The sequence below is a fragment of the Halichoerus grypus genome, chromosome 1 (genome assembly GCF_964656455.1).
Source record: "Halichoerus grypus chromosome 1, mHalGry1.hap1.1, whole genome shotgun sequence".
NCBI classification, from domain to species: Eukaryota; Metazoa; Chordata; class Mammalia; order Carnivora; family Phocidae; genus Halichoerus; species Halichoerus grypus.
This window is the reverse complement of record NC_135712.1, coordinates 188260850-188283446: the sequence shown is the minus strand read 5'-3', so window position 1 is coordinate 188283446 and position 22597 is coordinate 188260850. Positions and strand designations below refer to the sequence as shown.

At 42.2% G+C, this 22597-nt stretch overlaps 1 protein-coding gene across 5 annotated transcripts in view; it reads right to left on the bottom strand.

Annotated features, from left to right (window-relative positions):
* Positions 1-17609, bottom strand: part of LOC118553122 (bis(5'-adenosyl)-triphosphatase) — a 1451800-nt gene extending 1434191 nt beyond the window's left edge. For 3 of the 5 annotated variants that reach the window (XM_078076485.1, XM_078076478.1, XM_078076488.1), the window contains exons 1-2: positions 17453-17609; positions 13174-13282 (exon numbers count right to left, since the gene is read on the bottom strand). The gene's annotated coding sequence lies outside the window, so the exon portion shown is untranslated. The remainder of the gene's footprint in view (positions 1-13173; positions 13283-17452) is intronic. The other 2 variants (XM_078076480.1, XM_078076494.1) reach the window with 1 other exon arrangement.
* Between the last annotated feature and the right edge of the window lie 4988 nt (positions 17610-22597).

The following is a 22597-nucleotide window of genomic DNA, read 5'->3' as shown; positions in this document are numbered from 1 at the left end:
AGGGCTAGGAAATTAAGATATAGCTAACTGTTCCTATTAGTGGTATTGCCGCAGGGCCAGAATATCACAGTTCATTTGGGCCTGGTTTAGCTAAAAAGATACCAGTTTCAAATAAGGCCAGACAGGAGAATAGATAAATAAAACTATGGAGTATTCACATAATGGCACATTATACAGCAGTCAAACCAAATAAAGTAAGGTACAGAAGAGTGTATATTGCATGTTACTTTTTTTATAAAAAAGGAAGAAAAGTAATTTAGATGCATATTTTCCTACGTACATTAAAAAATACAGAAAAAGTTCAAAAGAAACTAACCAAAGTGACTACCCTAAGGGAAATGGGGGCAGAGATAGGGGTATGGGCACAGGGGCAGCAAAACTTTATATCTTTTCCTATTGCTTTGATTCTTGAACCAGATGAGTATATTACCTACTCAGAAAAAAAATTTAAGTCTACTGAAAATAAAAAAAATAAAACAAGGTTATAATAACTCTCATTGTGGGCAGTAATATAAAATGGTGCATACAAAGAGGGCAGTTTGATGATATACATCAAGGACTTTAAAACTGGACCTTGGACCTAGTGATTCCACTTCTGAAAGGAATTTATCTAAGGAAATAATGAGAGATTTGTACACACACAGAGGGATGTTCACTACAGAATTGTCATAGTTAAAATTTTGAAAAAGCCCACATGTAAAATAACAGAGAATCAGTCAAAGAAATTATGGAACATTAAAACAATTGAGTGTTATGCAGCTCTTAAAAATTATACTCTAAAACAAATACTTGGTGATACAGAAAAATATTCATAGTGTATCTTTGAAATCATTCATTAACTTTTTTCAGTAAAATTTGTAAAGCATCTACCAGGTGCTAGGCACTAAGATGGATGCTGATTAAAAAGGCCAGGTATGAGGCAGTCCATCAATGGGTAATCTCACTTTTCTGTGCACTTGTAACTAAACTAGAAGGATAAACACCAAAACGAGAGCAGTGATTACCTCCTGGTGGCAAGATTATGGGTGAAATATATTTTCTACAATGATCATACATTACTTCTGCAATAACAGAAAAAAAAAAAAAGCATCACTTTTTAAAATCAGGCTAACAACTCTTAGGATCAAGAATGTATCACTTCCATCTCTCTTCTCTCACCCCTCCCTGATTCCCTGAACACACGCATGACGTCTGCTTCAGATGCAGTCATCCTGTGACCAGTAAGAAAAAGCCAAGAACACTGTAGATACATCCTTGACATCTCTGAGCTGCTGAACTAGAGCCACGGCCAGCCTCCCCCCCCCCCCAACCCCCCACCCGACTCCCCATACATCTAGGTCTCTTCTTCTGGGGAAGAAATGATCCTCTGTTTTTTTGAGCCACTGTGAGTCACGTTTTCTGTTACTTGCAGCTAGAAGCATTCTGAGCTGACAAGGTAACATACTAACTAATAAAGGCCATGTGAAGGCTGGGCCTGGTAGTCCAACATGTTTATTTTGATCGCCAAGTCCAGCCTGAAGACTGACTTTAATTACCCCACCAGCTTCTGGCTCCACAGGACTCTCTGACGTTCTTGGGAAACAGAACCCGGGAGAAGCTGTGAGTGGGGAGTCTAGGTGCACAGGCAGCATCACTTGCAGTGAACTGTGGAAAGACGAGGGAGCTACTCCTACCACTTACAATATAACCCAGCATTTCCACTTCTGAGAGTGTATCCTAAGAAAAGAATCAGGGATATCATGATGCATCCCTGCAAATATTCTTCCATAACATACATCAGAAATCAAGGTGGGAAAAGCCCAATGCTAAACAACTGGAATAGGATGAAAAATAATCGCAGGTTCCATCAGTGGAGTACTTTGCAGTCATCAATCGCGTGGGAACACGTACACAATACACTGATGAGTGAAAAACAGGTAACAAAGCTATATGTGAAGTATCATCCCAATTTAGAAAACTAACAGGACAAACAAATATACACATGCAATAAAAAAAGGATGGGAAGAGTACCCACTGAAATATAGATAGTACTATCATGAAGAGGTGGGATGGCAATATAATTTTATTTTTTGAGCATTTCTTCTTTTTAAATCTTCTAAAATAAATTTATTTTCTTATGCAGTTGGTAAGAAGTTTTTTTTAAAATACCCCCTTTTCATAGAATAATGCCTCTGACCAAGATGTTGGCCTCATCAATGCCAACTTAGTCTAGTATCTGCCTGCAGATCCAATGGAGTTAACAAGAAACAATTTATATTTGTACTTTAAAAATAGACTGATGCCAACAGCAGCAAGCCAAGATACAGAAAAAAGATAAAGAAATGTTAGGTTTCCAAGTGAACTTGCACTATATAAACGCAGTGTGTTTTCTTTAATCCCATAAATACAGTTTCGATGCTGCCAATTTGAGAAAAATATTGATGCTTCCTTAAATAAGTCTATTCTATATTGAAATTCATTCCCTTACATGAAATGGAATGATCTTGAAAACAATAAAAATGAATGTTGATTTGCTGTGTCATTGATAAAAAGCAAGTCATTTACATCCTTGTCTTGATCCATTAGACTTCATTATACAGAAATCATAGCTATCATGCAGGTCTGACCTTTCTACCATCTGAGGACAGCAGCTAGCAGAGCTCAAGCTCCTGAATCACATGACCTGGGTCCGCATTCCCAGCCCTACTACTTGCCAGGTGGGTGTCCTTACGCACTTACTTAACCTCCCTGAGTTTCAGTTTTCTCATATGTAAACAGAGATAGTAAGGGTATCTACCTCAAAGAATTCCCCTAAAGATGAAATGAGAGAATCCACACAAAGGTCTTAGTTTCATTCCCGACCCACAATAATCTGATAAAAAGTAAGCTCTCTTCTAACTTGGTTTCAACCTATATGTGGAGATAGCTCATGGACCTGGAACATTAGATTTCTTTTTTTTTTACTTTTAATAAAATATTTTTTATTTATTATAAGGTAAAGTATATAACTGTTCAAATCAAATGGCAATACATAGCTTTTAGGAAAAAAAAAAACAAAAACAAATCTCTTGCCTCATTTTTCCTATTCCCCAGCTGTCATCCCCAGAGGTATCTGCATTCAACCATTTTAGTTATCTTCTGTTCTCCCCATTTTCCCACTGGAGATTTGTCTCTTTTCCAGTTTTATTGAGAAATAACTGACATACATCATTGTATAAGCTTAAGGTACACAGCATGATGGCTGGATTTACATATATTGTGAAATGATCACCATAACAGATTTAGTTAACAACCATCCTGTCATATACACACAATAAAGAGAAAAGAAAAAATTCTCCTTGTGATGAGAACTCTTAGGATCTAGTCTCTTAACAACTTCCCTGTGTAGCACTCAGCAGTATTGGCTCCAGTCATCATGTTGTACGTGTCGGCCCTAGGACTTAGTTGTCTTATAAGTAATTGGAAGCTTGTACCTTTTGACCACTTTCTTCCAATTCCTTCCCCCGCTCCCTTCGCCCCCAGCCTCTGGTAACCACAGACCTGATCTTATTCTATGAGTTTAGCGTGGGGTTTTTGGTTTTGTTTTTGTCTTTAGATTTCACAAGTAAGTGAGATCAAATAGTATTTGTCTGTCTCTGTCTGACTTATTTCACCTAGCATTATGCCCTCAATGAGGTCCATCCATTCTCATTTTTTATGGCTGAATAATACTCCATTGTGTAAATATATACCACAACTTCTTTAACCACTCACCCATCAACGGACACCTATGTTGTTTCTATATCTTGGCTACTGTAAATAATGTTGCTATGAACACATGGGAGGTGCAGATATCCTCTCCAGTTACTATTTTCATTACCTTTGTATATATGGAACATTAGATTCTGAAGAGGCTCCAGGATCCTATTTTAAGGACCCATGTTGGATACAGATACTTGACTCTGACATACAGATTTGACATCATTTATTTAATGTTCCCTAGGTTAAATGATATGCTTAGAGAAAATGGTGGATCTTTTAGACCACTGAAAATCTGCTTCAGCATGTGTATTAGAGAAGGTAACTACTCCCATTTGCCTTGTCCTATCTTATTCTTTACAAAAAGCACTACGCTATTCTAGGTGTTGCGACTAATAGTAAAAATGAGAGCTAAAATCATCATTAATATGTATATGGTACTTACTGTATACCAGGAAGTGTCCTACATATTTTCATGTATTATCTTATTCTCACAATTAACCAATGAGGTATGGTCTTATCACTCCCATTTTTTAGATGAGAACACTGAGGCACAAAGAGACAGAAAAGTCCTGAGTCCAGGTATAAACATAATATATAACAATAATAACATAACAATAACAACACAGTAATGGATTTCCAAACATCATCTCTCGTGGTTCTGACAACCTTGTACTATTCCCAATAATGGGTAAGAAACTAAGAACTAAAGTAAATTAGCTAAGGCGAGATACAGCTTTGTCTGGCCCCAACACCAGCCACTCCAAGCCACTGCCCCTCTGCAGAGGGAACAAGGAAGGGCTTAGCAGATTCCCAAAGCTCTCCACTGGGGTTAAGATGTTGGAGAGGCATAGGACTTCAGAATTATCAGATCCAACCAAGCCCCTCACTCTACAGATGTGGAAAAGGAGGCCCAGAGAGAGGACAAGAGTGGATAAGGCAATGAGAGCCAGAACGAAAACCCAGGGCTCCTGACTCCCTGTACCGTATCCTTGTGGTGACACGATAAGGCCGTCTCACACTGACTCAGCCATATCAGACACTGGGAAAGCAGCAAGGGAAAGCCTGACTGCCTCACAGTGATGGCACCAGCCTGTTGTCTCTCCCACTGTTCCCTGCTGACTCTGGGGACTACTGCACATGCTTCTGGCACATTCAGAACTGGGAAGAGGAGAGAGGACTGGGGAAGGAATCCACAGCCAAGACAGGAAGCTCCCAGCGCCCTTTCACGATCTACCAAGAGCCAATTTCCAGGATGAGTCTCCTGAAGGCAAACTGGAGATCTGGAGATCTGGAAGAGATGAGAGAAGGAGAGTGGCTCCAGGACACGTGGGTCTCTGTTGTAGACACAAGACACAAAACAGCCCAAGTCTTTGAGAACATGATTGGAATGAGCAAGTCCCCTGAATCTTTTCCTACTAAATCCATACCTTTCCTAGGTTTGTGATGGATAAAAATAATTAAACTGTCCCATGGAGAAATTTTTTTAAAAAATAGAGTTTTGGAGGTGTCGAATTAAAATTCATTCAGTATTATGTAATCCTTCAAATACAACGGTTGTTTACTCTGCTTTGATTTCTAAGCTTTCCTTTGATGACAAATATTAATATTTATCATTTTTCTGATGTTGGACTAATGAGAATCTTAAGTGTTTATGAGAAGGCATTTAAATATTACAATACAGTGGATGTGTTTGTTTTCTGATTTATATTCCTCTGTCTTGAACATCAACCAGCATTTATTTTTTTGTGCTGAACCCTGGGTTGTTGTTCATCAACATTTTCAGCAAACTTTCTATGGCCAGAACTGATGGCCCCTACATTTATTTGATGACCAAAGAGAATATGACAGTCCACCAAATAACACAGCACTATGGGAAAGATGTAGCTCTGATCTTCAAAGTGAACACTGGCACCCATGTGTAACAACCAGTCAGCAAGAGTAGACAGAGCCACCTTCCCGGTTTAATGAAGGTAATATTTATTGAGTGCTGACCGCACGTCAGGAGCTGTGCAGGGGCACGCTTCACCTCAACCCTCTCATTTGATCCTCACAACCAAGAGCTAAGTAGTATTACCATCTTCATTTTACAGAAAAGCGAGATGCAGAGAGGTTGAGTGCTTTGCTCAAGATTATACAGCTAATGACAAGCAGACAAGAGTCAGTCCTCAGAGCCAGAGGGTAGGCTTTTCTCCCTACTCCCTTCCTATGAGCCACTTCTTGACTCCCAGCATTATCTGTACAGCATAAATGGCCATCTACATGGAGTAGCAGTCTTCAAGGCAACCCAGACTTCCAGATCTTGACGGTAATGATGAGACATACCATCCTGTCCACCATAGGCCATGCGTTGCTTTATGCACAGAGACAGAGCAGGGAACCAGTACCAACAAGTCCATGCCCTCAGGAAGCAAACTTCTAAAGAGGGAAAATAGACAATATGAACACAGTAGACAAGGCACTCTCTCCAGTAAGGGGAGGAAATGGGAGGCTGTACAATCCAAGGAACGGTAAGAGGAGCCGAGGTCTGGGACTTCAGTAGATCTCACTTACCTAGGCTTCTATGCAACCAAGACTCGGCTAACCAGAGAACTAATGGAGCAGAGCCCAGAAGTAGGAGGCACATTGCAAAGTTCAACATCAAATTCTAAGTTAGGGACCAGGTGCTGGGGAGGTGGCATCAGCAAAATAGCCACCACCCCTGCCTTCATAGAGCTTATAGTCCGGAGGGAAGAGGGCACTGATCAAAAATCAGAGGTTAAATAAAAGCTGTAAAAAAGTAGAAGTTAAGGAAGCTAAAGACACAGGAACTAACCTACAGAGGACTAAGAAAAAAGGTCATCATTCTGCTACTGACTGCATCTGTGACCCAGAGCAAGTCACTTCCCCTCTCTAGAACCAGGTCTCCAAATTTGTAAATACAAGGGACAAGACTAGGTGAATTCAACAAACTTTCTTCAAGCTGCCTACCAACCTATAAAAATTGTTATCTCTTCTTCCACCCATCGACAGACCCCAAACTGCTCTTCTTCCTTCCTGTTCTTTTTTGTTCTGTTCCTCTGCACCCCTAGGGCAAGGGCTCTGTTCTTGATTTTCATTGCCACATGGCAGAGGGATCAGTTCAGGAGGGAGATGGGCCTGATAGCCCATCAGAGGCAGAAGTGGGTATAGCAAACACCCTGAAATGAAAAGGGACTGAGTTCTACACATGGAACCTAGTGTCCAGAGAGTGAGTAAACAGGAAAAAGAGAAGCCTATGGAGATGGCAGGCATTAGGGAGGCATCAGCCAGGACCATAACTGATGTTTTGACAAGACGGAAGGAAAAAGAAGTCGGGAAGCAGGTGCTCAGAGCAGCAGGTCAACAGAAGGAAGGTCTGGACAGCAAAGAGCACACCTCTGACCACAGTACTGAGATTCAGGGACAGAGCCATCACCCAGACAACACAATCCAGGCTCCATACTTTGATCGCCAGCCCCTACGCAGCCAGGCCAACCTCACCCAGTGCCAGGCCCTCTTCAATCTCTATGGTCTACCAGAGGCCTTCTTTCATCCCTTTGAGCATGTCAAGCTCTCTCCCCAAGTAAGGCCCCGGTACAGGCTGTTCCTTCTGCGTGGAATACCACTTCACCGGCTCTTCATAGGGCTGCCTCCCACTCGTCCTTTACTTAGGTCTCAGCTCAAACATCAGCTCCTCCTCTCTGGCTACCCTTTCTTAATAGGTTACCCACCCCCTTTTAGTATCACAGTACCTTCAACTCTTCCCTCCTAGTACTTGGCATCTTATATGTGCATTTGTTTGCCTGAATATTGTCCATCTCCTCCACTGGACTCCTGAGGGCAGGGACTGTGCCTGCCTGTTCACCGCGGTAGAACCACAGTTAGCACAGTGCCTGACATACAACAGGCCTCAGTAAATGCTTCCCGAGTGAATATGTTAATGATGAGCAAGGGAATGACTCACACGCAATAAGAACTGCCAAGAATATAGTTGGAGATTAGGTACAGAAACTGGGACTCGAGGCAGGTCAGAGATTATCCAGGCAGGAGCCCAGTGAGATCCATGGTCAGAGCAAGCATCAGCATCGACTAGGATTTGCTATTGGACCTGTTACCAGGCTGTCATCCCACATTCCACCTGCCTGCTTACCTTAACTTCCAGGTATTACCTACTTGCAAATCCTGGGCCCACTCTCCACTTAACCTGCCACTGGTGTGGGCAGCTCCTACCACACCAAGAGAGTGTCACAGAAACCTGGCCAACCCCAAGTACCAGAAGCTGCTGTGCAGACCCCTCAAATCCAGTGATTAGTATTATAATCGTGAGAGTAACAAATACATGCCAAGGGCTTTATACATACAGCCTATTCAACCCTCACAGCATCCATAGTCAGCTACCACTGTAACCCCCAATTTAAAGGTGAAGAAACAGACTTAGTCAAGAAACCTACCCATGGTCCCACATCTGGTAACTGGTAAAGGCACATGCCTTCGTTTATAGATCTCGATCTCTGAGCTCAAAAATAATAAAAATGAGGGCGCCTGGGTGGCTCAGTTAGTTAAGCGACTGCCTTCGGCTCAGGTCATGATCTTGGAGTCCGGGGATCGAGTCCCGCATAGGGCTCCCTGCTCAGTGGGGAATCTGCTTCTCCCTCTTACCCTACCCCTCCTTGTGCTCTCTCTCTCTCATTCTCTCTCTCTCAAATAAATAAAATCTTTAAAAATAATAATAATAAAAGCACAAAATATAATAACAATAATAAAAATAAAAGCTAACATTTACTAAGAAATTACTATATGAGAGGTGCTGTGCTAATATTTTATATAGATCATCCCATTTTCTTCATACCTAGCTACGAGGTATGTACTACTATATCCATTCTGGAGAAGAAAATAAAATTCTGCAAAGCAAAACAACTTGCCCAAGATCACCCTCACCTTGTAACAGAGTGACACATGTATTTGTGAACCCTAAACAATGCTATTTATTCATGACATTAAAAGAGAATGGCAACAGAGTAGGAGCCATAAAGAACTAGAGCCTTGCTTTCCAAGTGTGGCCGACGGACCAGCAGCATTTGCATCACCTGGGAGCTTGTAAGACATGCAGAAGCTTCTGGCCTCACCAGGACCTTTGCATATAGTTCCAGCCAGTCCCCAACCCACAGGAGTTGGACTCAGCTGTTTCATCTGCGCTAGGAAGCCAAACACAGCTAATTCCTCTAGGCCAGGGAAGCGTTGGCCGGTTGCCCCTCGGAAGTTCAGAGCCTAGAGGAAGCCATAGCTTAGAAGAAGCTTTCTGCCCTGCCCCAAGGGGCCAAGAGACGGCCTCAGCTGCAGATTTCTCTGTGGCCACTGGCTGCCGAGGCTTCCGGGCCTTGCCCTTACCTGCTCCCAGCAGATCCCAGCAACTGTGATTTCAAAGTGCAGGGCCCACCTGTTGTTTTGGTACCCCAGGATCACTTCCCCTCTTCTGAAGGTTCCAGGACCCCCCATTGATCAAGGCGGCCTCTCTTTGTAGGGACAACGCAAGCTGTTCACAGCACAACTCTGGAGGGCACCATTCACAGACGTATTTGTAAAAACAAAAAACGTTCCATCCCCCTCCACCCAACCATCTTTTTTTGTTGTTATACCTCTTCATAGGCTCTGCATGTCTTTCCACCTCTCGGTTGCTTTTCCCTGCCCTCCTTAGGATCACTACCTCTCCATCCAGCAGCTTCATTCCCGGGAGAACCTGAACAGGAATTCCCAGGCTCCAGGGTTGAGAGAAACCACCTTACTCCAGCAGGTTCCAGCCCCCCTCCTCTGCCTGTCCTCTGGGCTCCAAGCACAGACACAATCGCCTGCTTCTAGGTATCATTTAAATGTCTCCTGGCACAACCAAGCAGGTACCGTCCTGCTTTAATGCGGAGACTTAAGACAGCATTGAGTTCTGGGTTTGGGGGGCAGGAGGGGTGTTTGTTTTTTTCCAAAAATGAAGACATGGTAAGAAGACTTTAAGTCTTGCAGAAAATGAAAATTTTGTTCTTACCATATACCACACACTTCAGTGATTAAATGACTGCAGACCATACTGTCCTCCGAACTGTGCCCAACTAAAATATGCATGCATTAAACCTCATGAGGGAGTACTGATACTTCCACATTATCTATGATGGTTTTAGCTCCAATAGCTTTGAGTCTGAGAAACTGCAAAATACACTGAATTTTAATGGAAATCTGATTGTTAATAAAAAGAGGTAAATCCATAACAAGGAACACTAATAAACACATAAATAGACTCAGAAAGAGTCTTTAAGTTACAGAATACCATCAACGTGGGCCTTTTGCAAACCTCTTAGCCAGTTTCTCATTTTTCTTTTCTATTCCTACTTATATATCATTAAAAGAAAACCTTGGCCTATGTACAAAATATCCGTAAAATATGTAATTTTTTAACTGTATTTTAAACCCTCCAACAAAAACAGCTTTTCCCACTCTCCTTTTCTCTTTATTAAGTCAACACAGTAGAAAAATAAAACAACTACATTGTGAAATGACCTCCTAGTGAGTAAAAAAGCTCAGGAAAGGCTGAAAAATGAAATTATGGTGCAGGTAATAGAAATTCAAGCCAAGAATGCTCCTGGATGTTGAATATAAGATTTTAAATATAAATATTCAGATACAAACAAACCTAAGGACATATATTTTCTATAAGGAAAAAGAAACTTTTAAAAGGAAAGGGTCCCCATATATTATGGATAATCCAGCAAATTAAAGACATTTAACCAAATTAGCCTAATTATTCTGCCATGAAATGGAGGGTGAGGGTACCTATAAAAAATTAAATGGGCTCCCCCTGCTCAGCGGGGATCCTGCTTCTCCCTCTCTCTGCTGCTCCCCCTGCTTGTGCTCTCGCTCTGTCAAATAAATAAATAAAATCTTTTAAAAAAATTAAAAACGAAACTAATCTTTATAATAGGCAGCCTCTCTGAAAGCATTCATTTCAGGCTACTGAATTAGAATGTACAAATGTTACTGGTTAAGCCCCACGCTGGGCGTGGAACCTACTTAATTAAAAAAAAAAATTTTTTTTTAATAAAAATTTAAAGAATGTTACTGGTTAAAATGGGTTGTAGTTTATCTGAACAATAGTTTAAACCTTTACAGTAATGCAGCCACAGCTCATGAAAGCATCTAACTCAGTTTCTTTCTTTTGAACGTAGTTTTAATAAGTTAATAATATTTTTTTCAGCTATGAGGAATAAAACAAACTAAATATCAGGCAGAGAAACACAGCCTGAAACAAAACTGAGAATCCTGACTCAAGTGAGCACTCCTAGAGATACAAGGGCACTGGGGGAGAGAGTGGGGCATGGATTTCACTTCAAAGAAAACCCAGGACACAACCTATAGTTAGTTCATCAAATTCCAGGAAAGCTTTGTGACAAGGCTTATCATCTCTTTCACGCCCAAAGCCTTCAAAATGCTACTTTCTAGATACTTCTCTCCCCGCAAAGGACTTTCACCTGTTAGATTGTACCTGATTCATTTCATGATGTTCTGCTGTTAGAATCAGTTGTTTTCATTCCTAAATGCACTTCAGAATCACCTGGGAAACTTAAAAAGGAAAATACCAATGCCTACCTCCCCTTCACACTCTGATTCAATATCTCTGGATGGGACCAGCCCCCGGTGACTTGACCTTGCAGCGAGGGTTGAGAACCACTGGTTGAAAAGCAATCCAAAGAGGTTAAAATTATGTAAAGAAGGAGGCACTATAATTGGACTTAAATAAATTTACATGAGGAGGCAAAGTGCCTCAAATTCCCATCGTAATCAGATATAAGATGGTACTTTAAGGATCCCAGGGTTTTTTTCCATCAAATTTAGACAGTCTCGATTACATGGGAGAAATATATCTAGTTGCCCATAATACTCAAGTTTTTACCAAGGACTGAAGAAGTTTGGCACTTCACATCCGAGATAAAAACAAAAATGGTACAATTAAAAGTGATCTATTCCAGGGGTGCCTGGGTGGCTCAGTCAGTTAAGCGACTGACTCTTGATTTCGACTCAGGTCATGATCTCAGGGTTGTGAGATCGAGCCCTGCATCAGGCTCCGCACTGGGCATGGAGCCTGCTTAAGATTCTCCCTCTCCTTCTTCCCCTCTTCCCTCTCTCCCTTGCCAAAAAAAAAAAAAGGTGATCTATTCCATCTAGTATTCAAAATATGATTAAAAAAAAAAAGGTAACATGGAGCAGGGTGCATTAAGTTGGACTTATTAACAACAATAAGAGTAAATTCAAAGCTACTGTGTCTTGAGTGCCAGTTACTGTGTTAAGCACGCTCTATGGGTTGCCTCACTGGAAACTTAAAACACTGCTCTGCAAGAGGAATTATTACTTCCATTTCACAGATAATAAGGAAACTGAGGCTGAGGCTCCGTGAGACTAGGACACCTTCCGCAGAGTCACACTGCAAGTGACTGATAGAAGCAAGACTAGAATCCAGGTCTGTGACTCTCTGGAGTCCATTCTCTTAACCACTACCATCTCTCATCTAGACCACTCAAGAGTCTCCTCAGTACTGGCTCCTCAAAGTACAGTCCACAGACCAGCAGCATCAGCCTCTTAGAAATCCTGAACCTCTGGCCCATTCCAGATGTACGGAATCAGAACCCACAGCTTAAGATCAGCAGGAGAGTCATATTCACATTAAAGTTAAAAAACACAGGCCTACCTGGACAATTCTCTCTCACAAATTCATCATCTTTACTGCATCCACACTTTTAAAAAACAAATCCTATCATTTCATTTCCCCAGTTAAGACTGTTAAATGGTTTCCCAAATGCCCTTGGAATGAAGTCCAGAATGCTTTTACAATACAGGTAACTGGACTTCGCGTAATATCTCTGGTGCCTGCCTATGCAGCCTGATACTCCCCATGTCCCCCCAGTCCGGTGATTTTTATACTCCAGACATAGAGATCTTCTTTCCACTCATCGAATCCCAATACCTGCCTCTTCCTTTCCTGTCTTCCTCCCTCCCTTCCCTCCTTTCTGCCTTCCTGCTTTCCTTCCTTCCTCTAAGCTCTTCCGGCCTAAAACTGACCACCACCCACCACCACGACCAACTCATTTCAGCCACATTCACTGCTGTATCTGCAGCGCATAACAGTGCAGTGCCTGGCACAGAGCTAGGAGCAGGATAAATGTGCTGAGTAAGTACATGCTTAGGCTACTGATAAACGTGCTGAATAAGTACATGCTTAGGCTACTGAACAGCAAAGGCTGTTCCCTTTGCGCATCTGCTGTTTACTCTTTCCCATTTTTCCTTCCCTGTCCCCTACACCACCTCTCTTCTCTCACTCACCTCCTTATCAGTAACCTCATGGCTGTTACAGTTGTCAGTTGTCAGCCTTAGAGAGACACACTGCCATGCCCACATGTCCATTGCCCTGCGGTTACTCACCAACAGGGTGATGACTGTTTCACTTTAACCGTGAGACACCTGGAATAGGCCCAGTCCTTTCCAGAAGTAGACAGAAGACCCCACCAACAGGGGCAGGCCACTTTTCAATCTGAGATTCAATAAAGAGATGGAACCATAGATCAGGGACCTCTCAGAAGGCAACATAAAGTCAAAAGCTTCAATATCGCTCTACCCACACAGAGTATGACTGAGCGGACAAGATCGATTATCAAAGTTGTGGTTAACTTCATACTTTAAATGGGATGGCCAACCTTGCTATTCTAAGAAACCAAATGGCAAATCCTTTTATGAAGCAGATACCTGCCTCAAGTTTAAATGGTGAATAACCACGATATATTTTCATATACTGTTTAATAACAAAAATAAGAGCTACTACTCATCTGTTGAGTACAAGCTACTGAGTACCTGACAACACACTCAAGGTTTTAAAAAACACTATCTTATTTAATCTTTATCCTCACTTTATGGGTAGAAATGCTTATTATCCCTATTTTACAGAAGAAACCAAGAGCTAAGTTACCTGCCTCTTAGGGCAGGGCTGGGATTTAAATCATAGGCCTCCAGACTACCACTCCCTATGGCTTCTTTGCTATGTTTTGCTATTTGGATCACTTTCTCATCTGAGAAATCACAGACATGGACATTCCCAAAGAAACAGCCCCTTGGAAGATGACCTCAAAGGCTGAGATTTTTCTTTGCAATGTAGACATTGAAAGGAAAGCAACCTGCTACATCTTATATTTCAAAGCACTTCTATCTTAAAAGAGATTCAAGAAAAAGATGTGGGAACAGAGCTCAGGGGTGCTTATGAATGCAATTTCACAAATATTTTTTCAGTAGCTACCAGTGGTCAAGCACGTGCTGGAAGCTGACTGTTAGCTGGGAAAGTGCTGGGCAGGGCAGGGGGCTACAGGAAGGGATGGGGAGAACATTGCCCATAGTGACTGTTTCAGGAATGTTCAGCCAATAATTTATAAAAATGTTAGTTTATTATCTAACTATTATCAGGAGATGCGATACGGCTTTATTATCTGTGAATACATAATTGAAAGGGACAGTGTGTCTTCTAAAACTGAAGTATTACATAATTCAGACAACTCATGTGTTCCTTTCTGACACCCCATATTAGAGGGTCAAACCCTAACTTGTATGAATACAAACATAGTGTCAGATTTTGTTCTCAAGGGTCTGAAAGAACAAAAGAGAAAAAAGCACTGGGAGCCAAAACAAGACATTCCCAAAATAGAAAGGGAGCATACTGAAGTCACACGTATATACAAATAAAGAGAGGAGTACAGAAACATTTCCTAAAGAATTCCAGCAAACATTTACAGAGATAAGGATAGGATGAGAACACCAAGTCCAAGAAATCATGAGCCTGAAAGGTCACAAACATTACCACGAGGCCTCCAGAAACCTGTCTCCTTGCAGAAAGGGCATGAGATGAAGATCATGGATCCCTCTCCTCATTTATAAAATGAAGCAGTTAGATTAGATGGTTTTTAAGGTCCTTCTAGCCCTAACCCATTAGCTACTTTAATCCATGTGGCCCCTGCACCTGAAGTCAGATGAGCATACAAAGATGCTCAAAAAACTTTGGTTGAGGGGCACCTGGGTAGCTATTGGTTGAGCGTCTGCCTTCGGCTCAGGTCATGATCCTGTAGTCCTAGGATCAAGCCCCCACATCGGGATCCCTGCTCAGTGGAGAGCCTGCTTCTCCCTCTGCCCCTCACCCTCTCTCTGTCTCTCTCTCTCTCTCTCTCTCTCTCTCAAATAAATAAAATCTTAAAAAAAAAACTTTTGTTGAATTAATGAAACATTACAACCTTACCAATAAGAAGAGACTTTACAACAATTGGTCCTGGCCTGGCCTACAAAGAACAAATTAGAAGAGAAACCATTATCTAAACAGCTTCACATCTGGTGCTCCTTCTAGCTGACTGCTGGTAGAATGAAAATAACCCTGGACTTGGAAATAAGACACCTGGGTCTAGTCTCATCTCTGACACAAACCAACTGTGTGACCTTGGGCAAATGGCTTTACCACCTGGGCCAGTTTCCTCATCTCTAAAATAAAGGTATTATAAAGCTATATATAGCCAACATTTGTGGAACCTTTACTATATGCCAGGAACTGTTCCAAGATCTTTGTCTTAAATTTAAATGATCTCAAAGATTTTTGCTGCTCTAACATTTAGTCTGACTACAGAGGAAACATGGTATGATGGAAAGATTCCAAATTCTGTACTCAGAAACGTCGGACTCCCTCTTGCTCTGTTAGGTGGGGTCTTTTTTTTTTTTTTTTTTTTTAATTTGACAGAGTGACAGAGAGCACAAGCAGGGAGAGTTGGAGAAGGAGAAGCAGGCTCCCCACTGAGCAGAGAGCCTGATGCTGGGCTCGATCCCAGGACCCTGGAATCATGACCTGAGCCAAAGCAGAAGCTCCTGACTGAGCCACCCAGGCGCTCCAGGCGGGGTCTTTTTTTAAGCAGAGACTGTTAAACAGACTACGTTACTATCTGAGTACTTCTGTTCCCTAGCTGAGTTAATTTGGACAAGTTGCTTAACTTTAGTTGCTTAACTTAGTTTTCTAATATGTGAAAAGCATATAAAATGGTTCTCTCACATAGCTTTTGAGAGGATTAAATTAAATTATAATAACTAACTGTAATATATATTAATAAATACACATATATTACATTTTATTACTAGGTGTGTGACCGAGGACAAATCATCTTCTCAAGGTTTTTCCTCAACCACAGATGGGAGGTACGGTGTTATGAAAAGAAGTAATGGGAACATTCTGTAAACGAGTGTCAGCTGTGTTTGAAAGCATGCATATTCCTTAATACTTGGATAAGCGTATACAATACTCCTCTAATACTTGTAACAGCATATACAATCAATGACAACGACAACAATAATAAAAGACATCTTTACTAGACGTATCTCTCCACTCCCCAACAACAACAAAAGACGCTTTCCTAAACATCTCTCTAGTCCCCGCTCACAGCGGGTGGACATAGAAGCTGGCAGCCAAGAACGCACGGCCACATGGAAGTTGTAGTTCCGAGTCAAAGGACCGATCCACAAAACGGCTGAAGTCAGACTTCATCTCCCAGAAGACACCTCGCCGCACCAAATGGCACGCTGGGAGATGGAGTCCCAACCCTCCGGGAAACAGGCAGCGGGACTCCAACTCCCAGACGCCTCCGCTACGCAGGCCGCCAGCGGTAAAATGGAGCCGCAGAGGGAGAGTCCAGGCACACCCGGCTTAACAGGTGCGACTAGGGGCCGCTCTTAGTCCCAGGCCCAGCACAGGTGAGAGCCTTTCTACAACAGCTACCGGAATAATTTTCTGCTGGTCCCTAGCACATTTCTTGAGAGATCCGGAATAATAAAGCAGTAAGTTTGCAAGTGGCAGACTTTCACAAACAAGACATTTAGCTTTCTGCTCCAGCCAGCATCCTTGGGCCACTTGGGCAGAGATCTTTAAGCTCTTTTTTCCAAGATAAAACACTGAGTGGCTGGTCCAAGGTCATACACCAGATGGAGAATTTGATCCTAGAGAGGCGCCTCCTACTCCGGTTCCACTAACCAGCCTCCCCTCTCCACTCCCCTCCCCCCGGCCCCACACGGATATACCTTTAAAATCCCCACATATTTTTATATACAAACTACATTAATCCATAAAATGCCAAACGAGCTTGGACTCATTGAGTTACCCCACAATAAAGAATTCACTGCTTTTTAAAATGTTTTTAAACATCAAATGTAAGATTCCCTCCCAAAATACTGCCTTCCTTCTACCTACTTGGCTCCTTTCTCGGGCACATGTTCAGCCCCCTCCCTTTGGGGAACCTAGAGCTGGGTGTTTAATACAGTTCTTTTGGGGCAGCGATTCCTGCTACTTGCCTGTGACACTGGCAAACCCTGCAAAAGCGGCCAGTGCCAACTACACCACCAGGTCTGGTTGCTGGGGCGTCCCTGGAATCGCTGGCGTGGTCCCATGCCTCAGTTTACCCCCTCATGCAGCAGATGAGGGGCAGGTTAGGGTTAGGGCTGGTGGTCAGAACGGGTCCTGTACGTTCGGGGGTAGGAGGGTCCTTGGGGCAGACACACCACCACCACCACCCCAGGAGCTGTGCGAGCCAGACCCCGCCCCACTGGACTGCGGGTGTATGGACCAGACGCGCGTGGAAACCAAGACCCGCACCCCAGAAACACTCTTCGACTGGGGCTTGCCCCCTGCCCCTACCTTCCAAGATCTTGGCAGCTGGGAAGTGAAAGGCAGAGGGAGGGAGCGCGGGGCAGGAGCGGCACCTGGGCGTGTGCCCACTGGGGTGGCCGCCTGAGGGACCCGGGAACAGGAGGGCAAAAGTCCCGCGACGGGACGGAACGGAGAGGGTACTACAATTCCCAGATGGCGCCGCGGAGGGGGCGGAATCTAAGATGGCCGCTGGCCTGAGGACAGAAGTGAGGGCCAATAGGCATAAAGTATGCGCCTACAACGGGCCAATCAGAAGCTATAGTGACAATAACTCTGATTCAGGGGTGAGAAACATTGTTTCTCTCCGGAGAGACGCTGAGGTGAGAATCCCCTCGAAAGGGATTTTTGTCATAAACTTCACAATCTTTCTTTTTTTCCAAATGGCAAAAGAAATAAGAGTCTTCAGGCTATGCCGCCTTTTTTCCTCCTTATTTCCTCCTAAACGTGTTTAACTTCCCACCCACCCCCGCCACGCCCCACTCCTCCTCACAGGTTGGATTTTCTTTCACTTCCTCTACTCACTCTGGATCGTGTTTGAATCCTTAAGCCTTCTTTTCTTTATATTTCTCTCATAACACGAGCTCGCAGACCTTTACTTGATCCACTTTACGACTACACTCGGCCTTTCCTGGAATCCTAACTAAAATTGCACCGCGAACTCCCTTGTCCCTTCCTTTCTTCCTTTTTTGTTCTATTTTTCTACTTAGCACTTTTCCTTACCAAACACTGTATGTAATTCATTTATCTATCTTTTTTTATCGTCTTGTCCTCCAGAATGAAAGATCTATGCAGATGAAGATTTTTGTTCTGCTTACTGCAATATTTTTAGCACCTGGAAGTATATTTGGTATATATATAGTAGGCACTCAGTAAATATACTTTAATTGAATGAAATCTAGAGTAGCCTTTACTTTCTATTCTCCCGTTCTTCAGTGCAGATCAATTAAATCCATCTCTGACAACCATGGGGTCCTTGTGCTTGCTCCCTTTTCAAATTCAAAATCTTTCTCTCAATATAGTCTAGAATGCTGGAGAAATAAATCACTGATTCAGATGCAGTTCCTAACTTCAAGATGTTTCTGGTCTAGAGGAGTATGAGAAATAAACTTAATTTTGCAATAAATGCAATTGCAAATTTCAGAGCAGCTAAATAATTGCACAAGGTCATGCAGCTCATAAGCAGGGACTAGAATCCTGGCCTTCAGACTCTTGGTACTACACACCATGCTTCTTATAGCAACCTCCCCTCAGGATTGCCTGCTTCCCTTCTCTTTCCTACCAAACCTAGTTCTAAGGAAGAAGATATATATGCCAGTCATCTTTTACATTTAAGGAGAAACAAAGAGCAATTACACTTGGACAAACACTGAGATATTTCCCTACTTATCCTGACACCATTTACCTTTTTCTTTTCTTTCTTTTTTTTTTTTAAAGATTTTATTTATTTATTTGACAGAGAGAGATAGAGGAGGAACACAAGCAGGGGGAGTGGGAGAGGGAGAAGAAGCAGGCCTCCGCTGAGCAGGGAGCCTGATGCAGGGCTCCATCCCAGGACCCTGGGATCATGACCTGAGCCGAAGGCAGATGCTTAACGACTGAGCCACCCAGGTGCCCCCCCCTTTTTTTTAAGAGAAAGCAAGCGGGGAGAAGGAGAAAAATCTTTTTTTTTTTAGAGAGAGTGAGAGCAAGCAGGGGAGAGGGAGAATTTTTAGCAGGCTCCATGCCCAGCACAGAGCCTGACGCAGAGCTGATCTTACAACCTTGAGATCATGACCTGAGCCAAAATCAAGAGTCAGACGCTCAACTGACTGAGCCACCCAGGCATCCCAATTTCCCTTTTTTTTTCCGCATCACTTTTTTCTTTGGCCTGCTTCATTACATGCAGGTGATTACACCAAATCTTGGATCTCTCATCCTTTCTGATGTTTGAACCCCATGGAGAGTAGCGAGGTGTCCTACAAAATGTCCTGATGTGAAATACTGATGTCCTAGGAAGCTTGGCTCTCAGAGAATGTCACTGTGGATTATGGTCAATTTACAGGTCATCACACAGACACCATGGCCACAAAGAATACTTGTGAATAACTAGGTGAAATTGAAAACAATCACGATGAAACAGAAATGTTATCAATTTGTATACAGACTAATTTTGTGCATAGAAATTAAAACCCTCCTAGCCTAACTGTCAATTTGGGGTTGTTTCCTATAACACAACAGTTCTTTCTAGCTTTTATGAGCACAGACTCAGCTCAGTGGTACCAGCTTTTCTCAGCTGAGTGGCATGAGAGATTTCAACACGTGTGTCAGCAGCCAGACTAAATGTGGAAGGAATCATTGAACCATATGAAAATGGAAAGCTCAACAACTAGACTCTTCTCCTGAGACAGTATCAACCTATAATCATTACATCTCCTACTTAGCAATCAAAAGGCAAATGTCATGAATATATTCAGGATCTAAACAGTGGTATCTAATGATTATTAAACCATTGTTAGGCAGCCTAGTGTGAACATATATGTATTACGTGAACTGTGGGTGATGCTGTTTGCTGTGCTTAAGGTCAGCCATGACCTTCAGAAATACATAGATACGTACATAAGAAGCATGAACACATGGCACTTGCCTTGGACCCAGGATGTCCAAGTGCCAAGACAATCAGTGCAGGATGACTGTCTGATCCGCAACTTGATTAATAATCACCAGGAGATGGTATCTTTGAGTCCTCCCAGGAGTATATCCTGAGACAGGTATTCAAGTGCAAGTCAGTAATATCAGGAAACACCAGTAGAATAGGAAAGTGAAATAGGGAAGGGAAGACAGACAAAAAAGCATGTTACTACAAGGGGTGATTGAGCTTAATCCTCCTGGGGAACTCTAGAAAACAATGTAGAACATGTGCCATAGACTAAGCTATCCCACCAAAGGGACAAAAGAACTAGGTTGTTTAAATACTAACTCCCGTCAGTCAGTACGTGGGGCCATTTTCCAGGGCACTTAAGTCCCTGGCTCTCTAGGCATGCTGTCTGAGCGGGCAGAGTTGCCTCAGTGTCCAGAGAAAGCCAGAGATACAGGTGCTGCCATTGGAAGTCAGGCCGGTATCCTGAAATGGTGAGGGAATAGGGGTACTGGCAGGGTGCCAAGAGTATCTGCTCCAGGTGGCTTTGGGTCACCATAAGCTCATTGCTGAGACTAGCAGAATAAGAATAATTCCAAACTTAAACACATACCAAAACCAAACCAAACAAAAAAGCAATCTACCACCTTGTATACTTCATCATGTGAAAAATTAAGATAGATAGTACTTTCTAAATTCTCGATAACACACACAAACAAAACAAAATCTACACAACAAAAGCCTCTCACACTGGGAACTCTTTGGAGACCTCAGGAGAGGCTCCAGTGGGACTGGGGTTTAGTAGAGAAGGGAGGAAGGACATCAAGAAAAAGAGAAGAGGGAATTCAAAGAAATATTGCTGAAGACAATATGTTATTCATTTCATGATATTGAAGAAACACAAATAAAGGGCTTCAGATCTTTAAGAAATTATCATTAAAAGTGCACAGACTGTGGTCTTCAGACCTAGAAGAGAGTTTTGTGCTAGACCTCTATGGGTTGTGCCATTATATAATGCAGTTCTTCAGAGCAAATATCTTTACTTGAAGTTAGTCACCATTTGTTTGTCTTTCTATTTATCATCTGTCTCCTCCAAATAAAATGTAAGCTTCATGAAGGCAAGAACTTTGTTTATGTCTTACTCAGTTTTAGATACGCAATAAATACAAAGCAAATAGTGCAAGTACTAGAAGGGCCTGACACATTGTACTACTCATTACATTCAGGTAAGCCATGAAGTAAAGAGACAAAAGCGACCCTGCAAAAACCTCCCATTATCACAAAGCTTGAGACTATCCTGATGTGTGGAAAGACCAGTGGTCACGTAAATGGTCTACTGGTCTTCTACTTAAGTCAAATATTCCCAATAGCACCCTCTTCAAGCACACAGGACCTCCAGGAAAATCTTTACCATGGAAATAGAATTTCAAAACTAGAAAGGCATTCGAGATCAAAGAGATCAACTCCCTGAATAATTCATCTCAGCTGTATGTTACAGGTCATAATCCAGAACTTGGGGATATTCATTTAACTGGTAAAATCATCTCTAATAGGAAAACATTGTATTAGAAAAAAAATGATGCATTGTTTCTGTAATACAAAGCATAAAAAGGTTGGGAAACTCAGCTGTACCCAGATGCTCACGTCTCCTTCACAAATTTCTCAGCTCATAATCATTCAGCTTTTTGGCTGTTACAGGAGAAATCTGGTTGTTAATAAGAACCATCTCGTGATATTCTGAAAATTCTCTAAATTTTTTCCCTATCTTTTTTTACTCTCTCCTCTTACTTATCCCTTTGTTGTTCTGTGTTAAATATATTCCTTGGGTGGATTTGTTCATCAGATATTTAGAGATCAGTCTATTCCCTATAGTTAGTGAACATATGCATGCTGTCTCCTTTTAACTATGCCTCATAAATAATCACACTTAATCCTTCTTACTGCCATCTTTTGCAATCATCTTCCAGTTACCTAGAACATACGGTGCATAAAACTAAGCTCAGTGTCCAAGCTGTGATCTCACTAGGGTGGCTCAAAGATAAACTATGATTTTTCATCACTGTCTTTCAAGAAATTATGCCTCTAAACACATTGCCCTGGTTTCACTGCAGCTTTAAAGACATTTCATCATTCTTGAGAAAAAAAACGCTTTAAAAACATTTCGTAAAAATTAAAAAGTATATTTCTTTAGTAGAGGACTTAGTGCAGAATGGGATGCAACTTCACTTCAGCCCAGTTTTTCATGTATTAAGGGTCACTCCGGGCCAGCCACTGTGCACTGGGCTGGGATTCACTGATGAATTAGACACAGTCCCTGATATTGTATGGTAATAGAAACCAGAAACAAGTAAACAGGTGAACAAATCTATGTGATGCTTTAGAACTTTATACCAGAATGAGTCAATTCTGCTACCTACAGTGGAGGAAAAAAAAGAGTTCTAGGCAGACGCAACAGGACATGACAAGTGCCAGAGCTCAGAAGTAGGGCAGTAGGGAAAGAGGCTGGAGGAGTTGTAAGA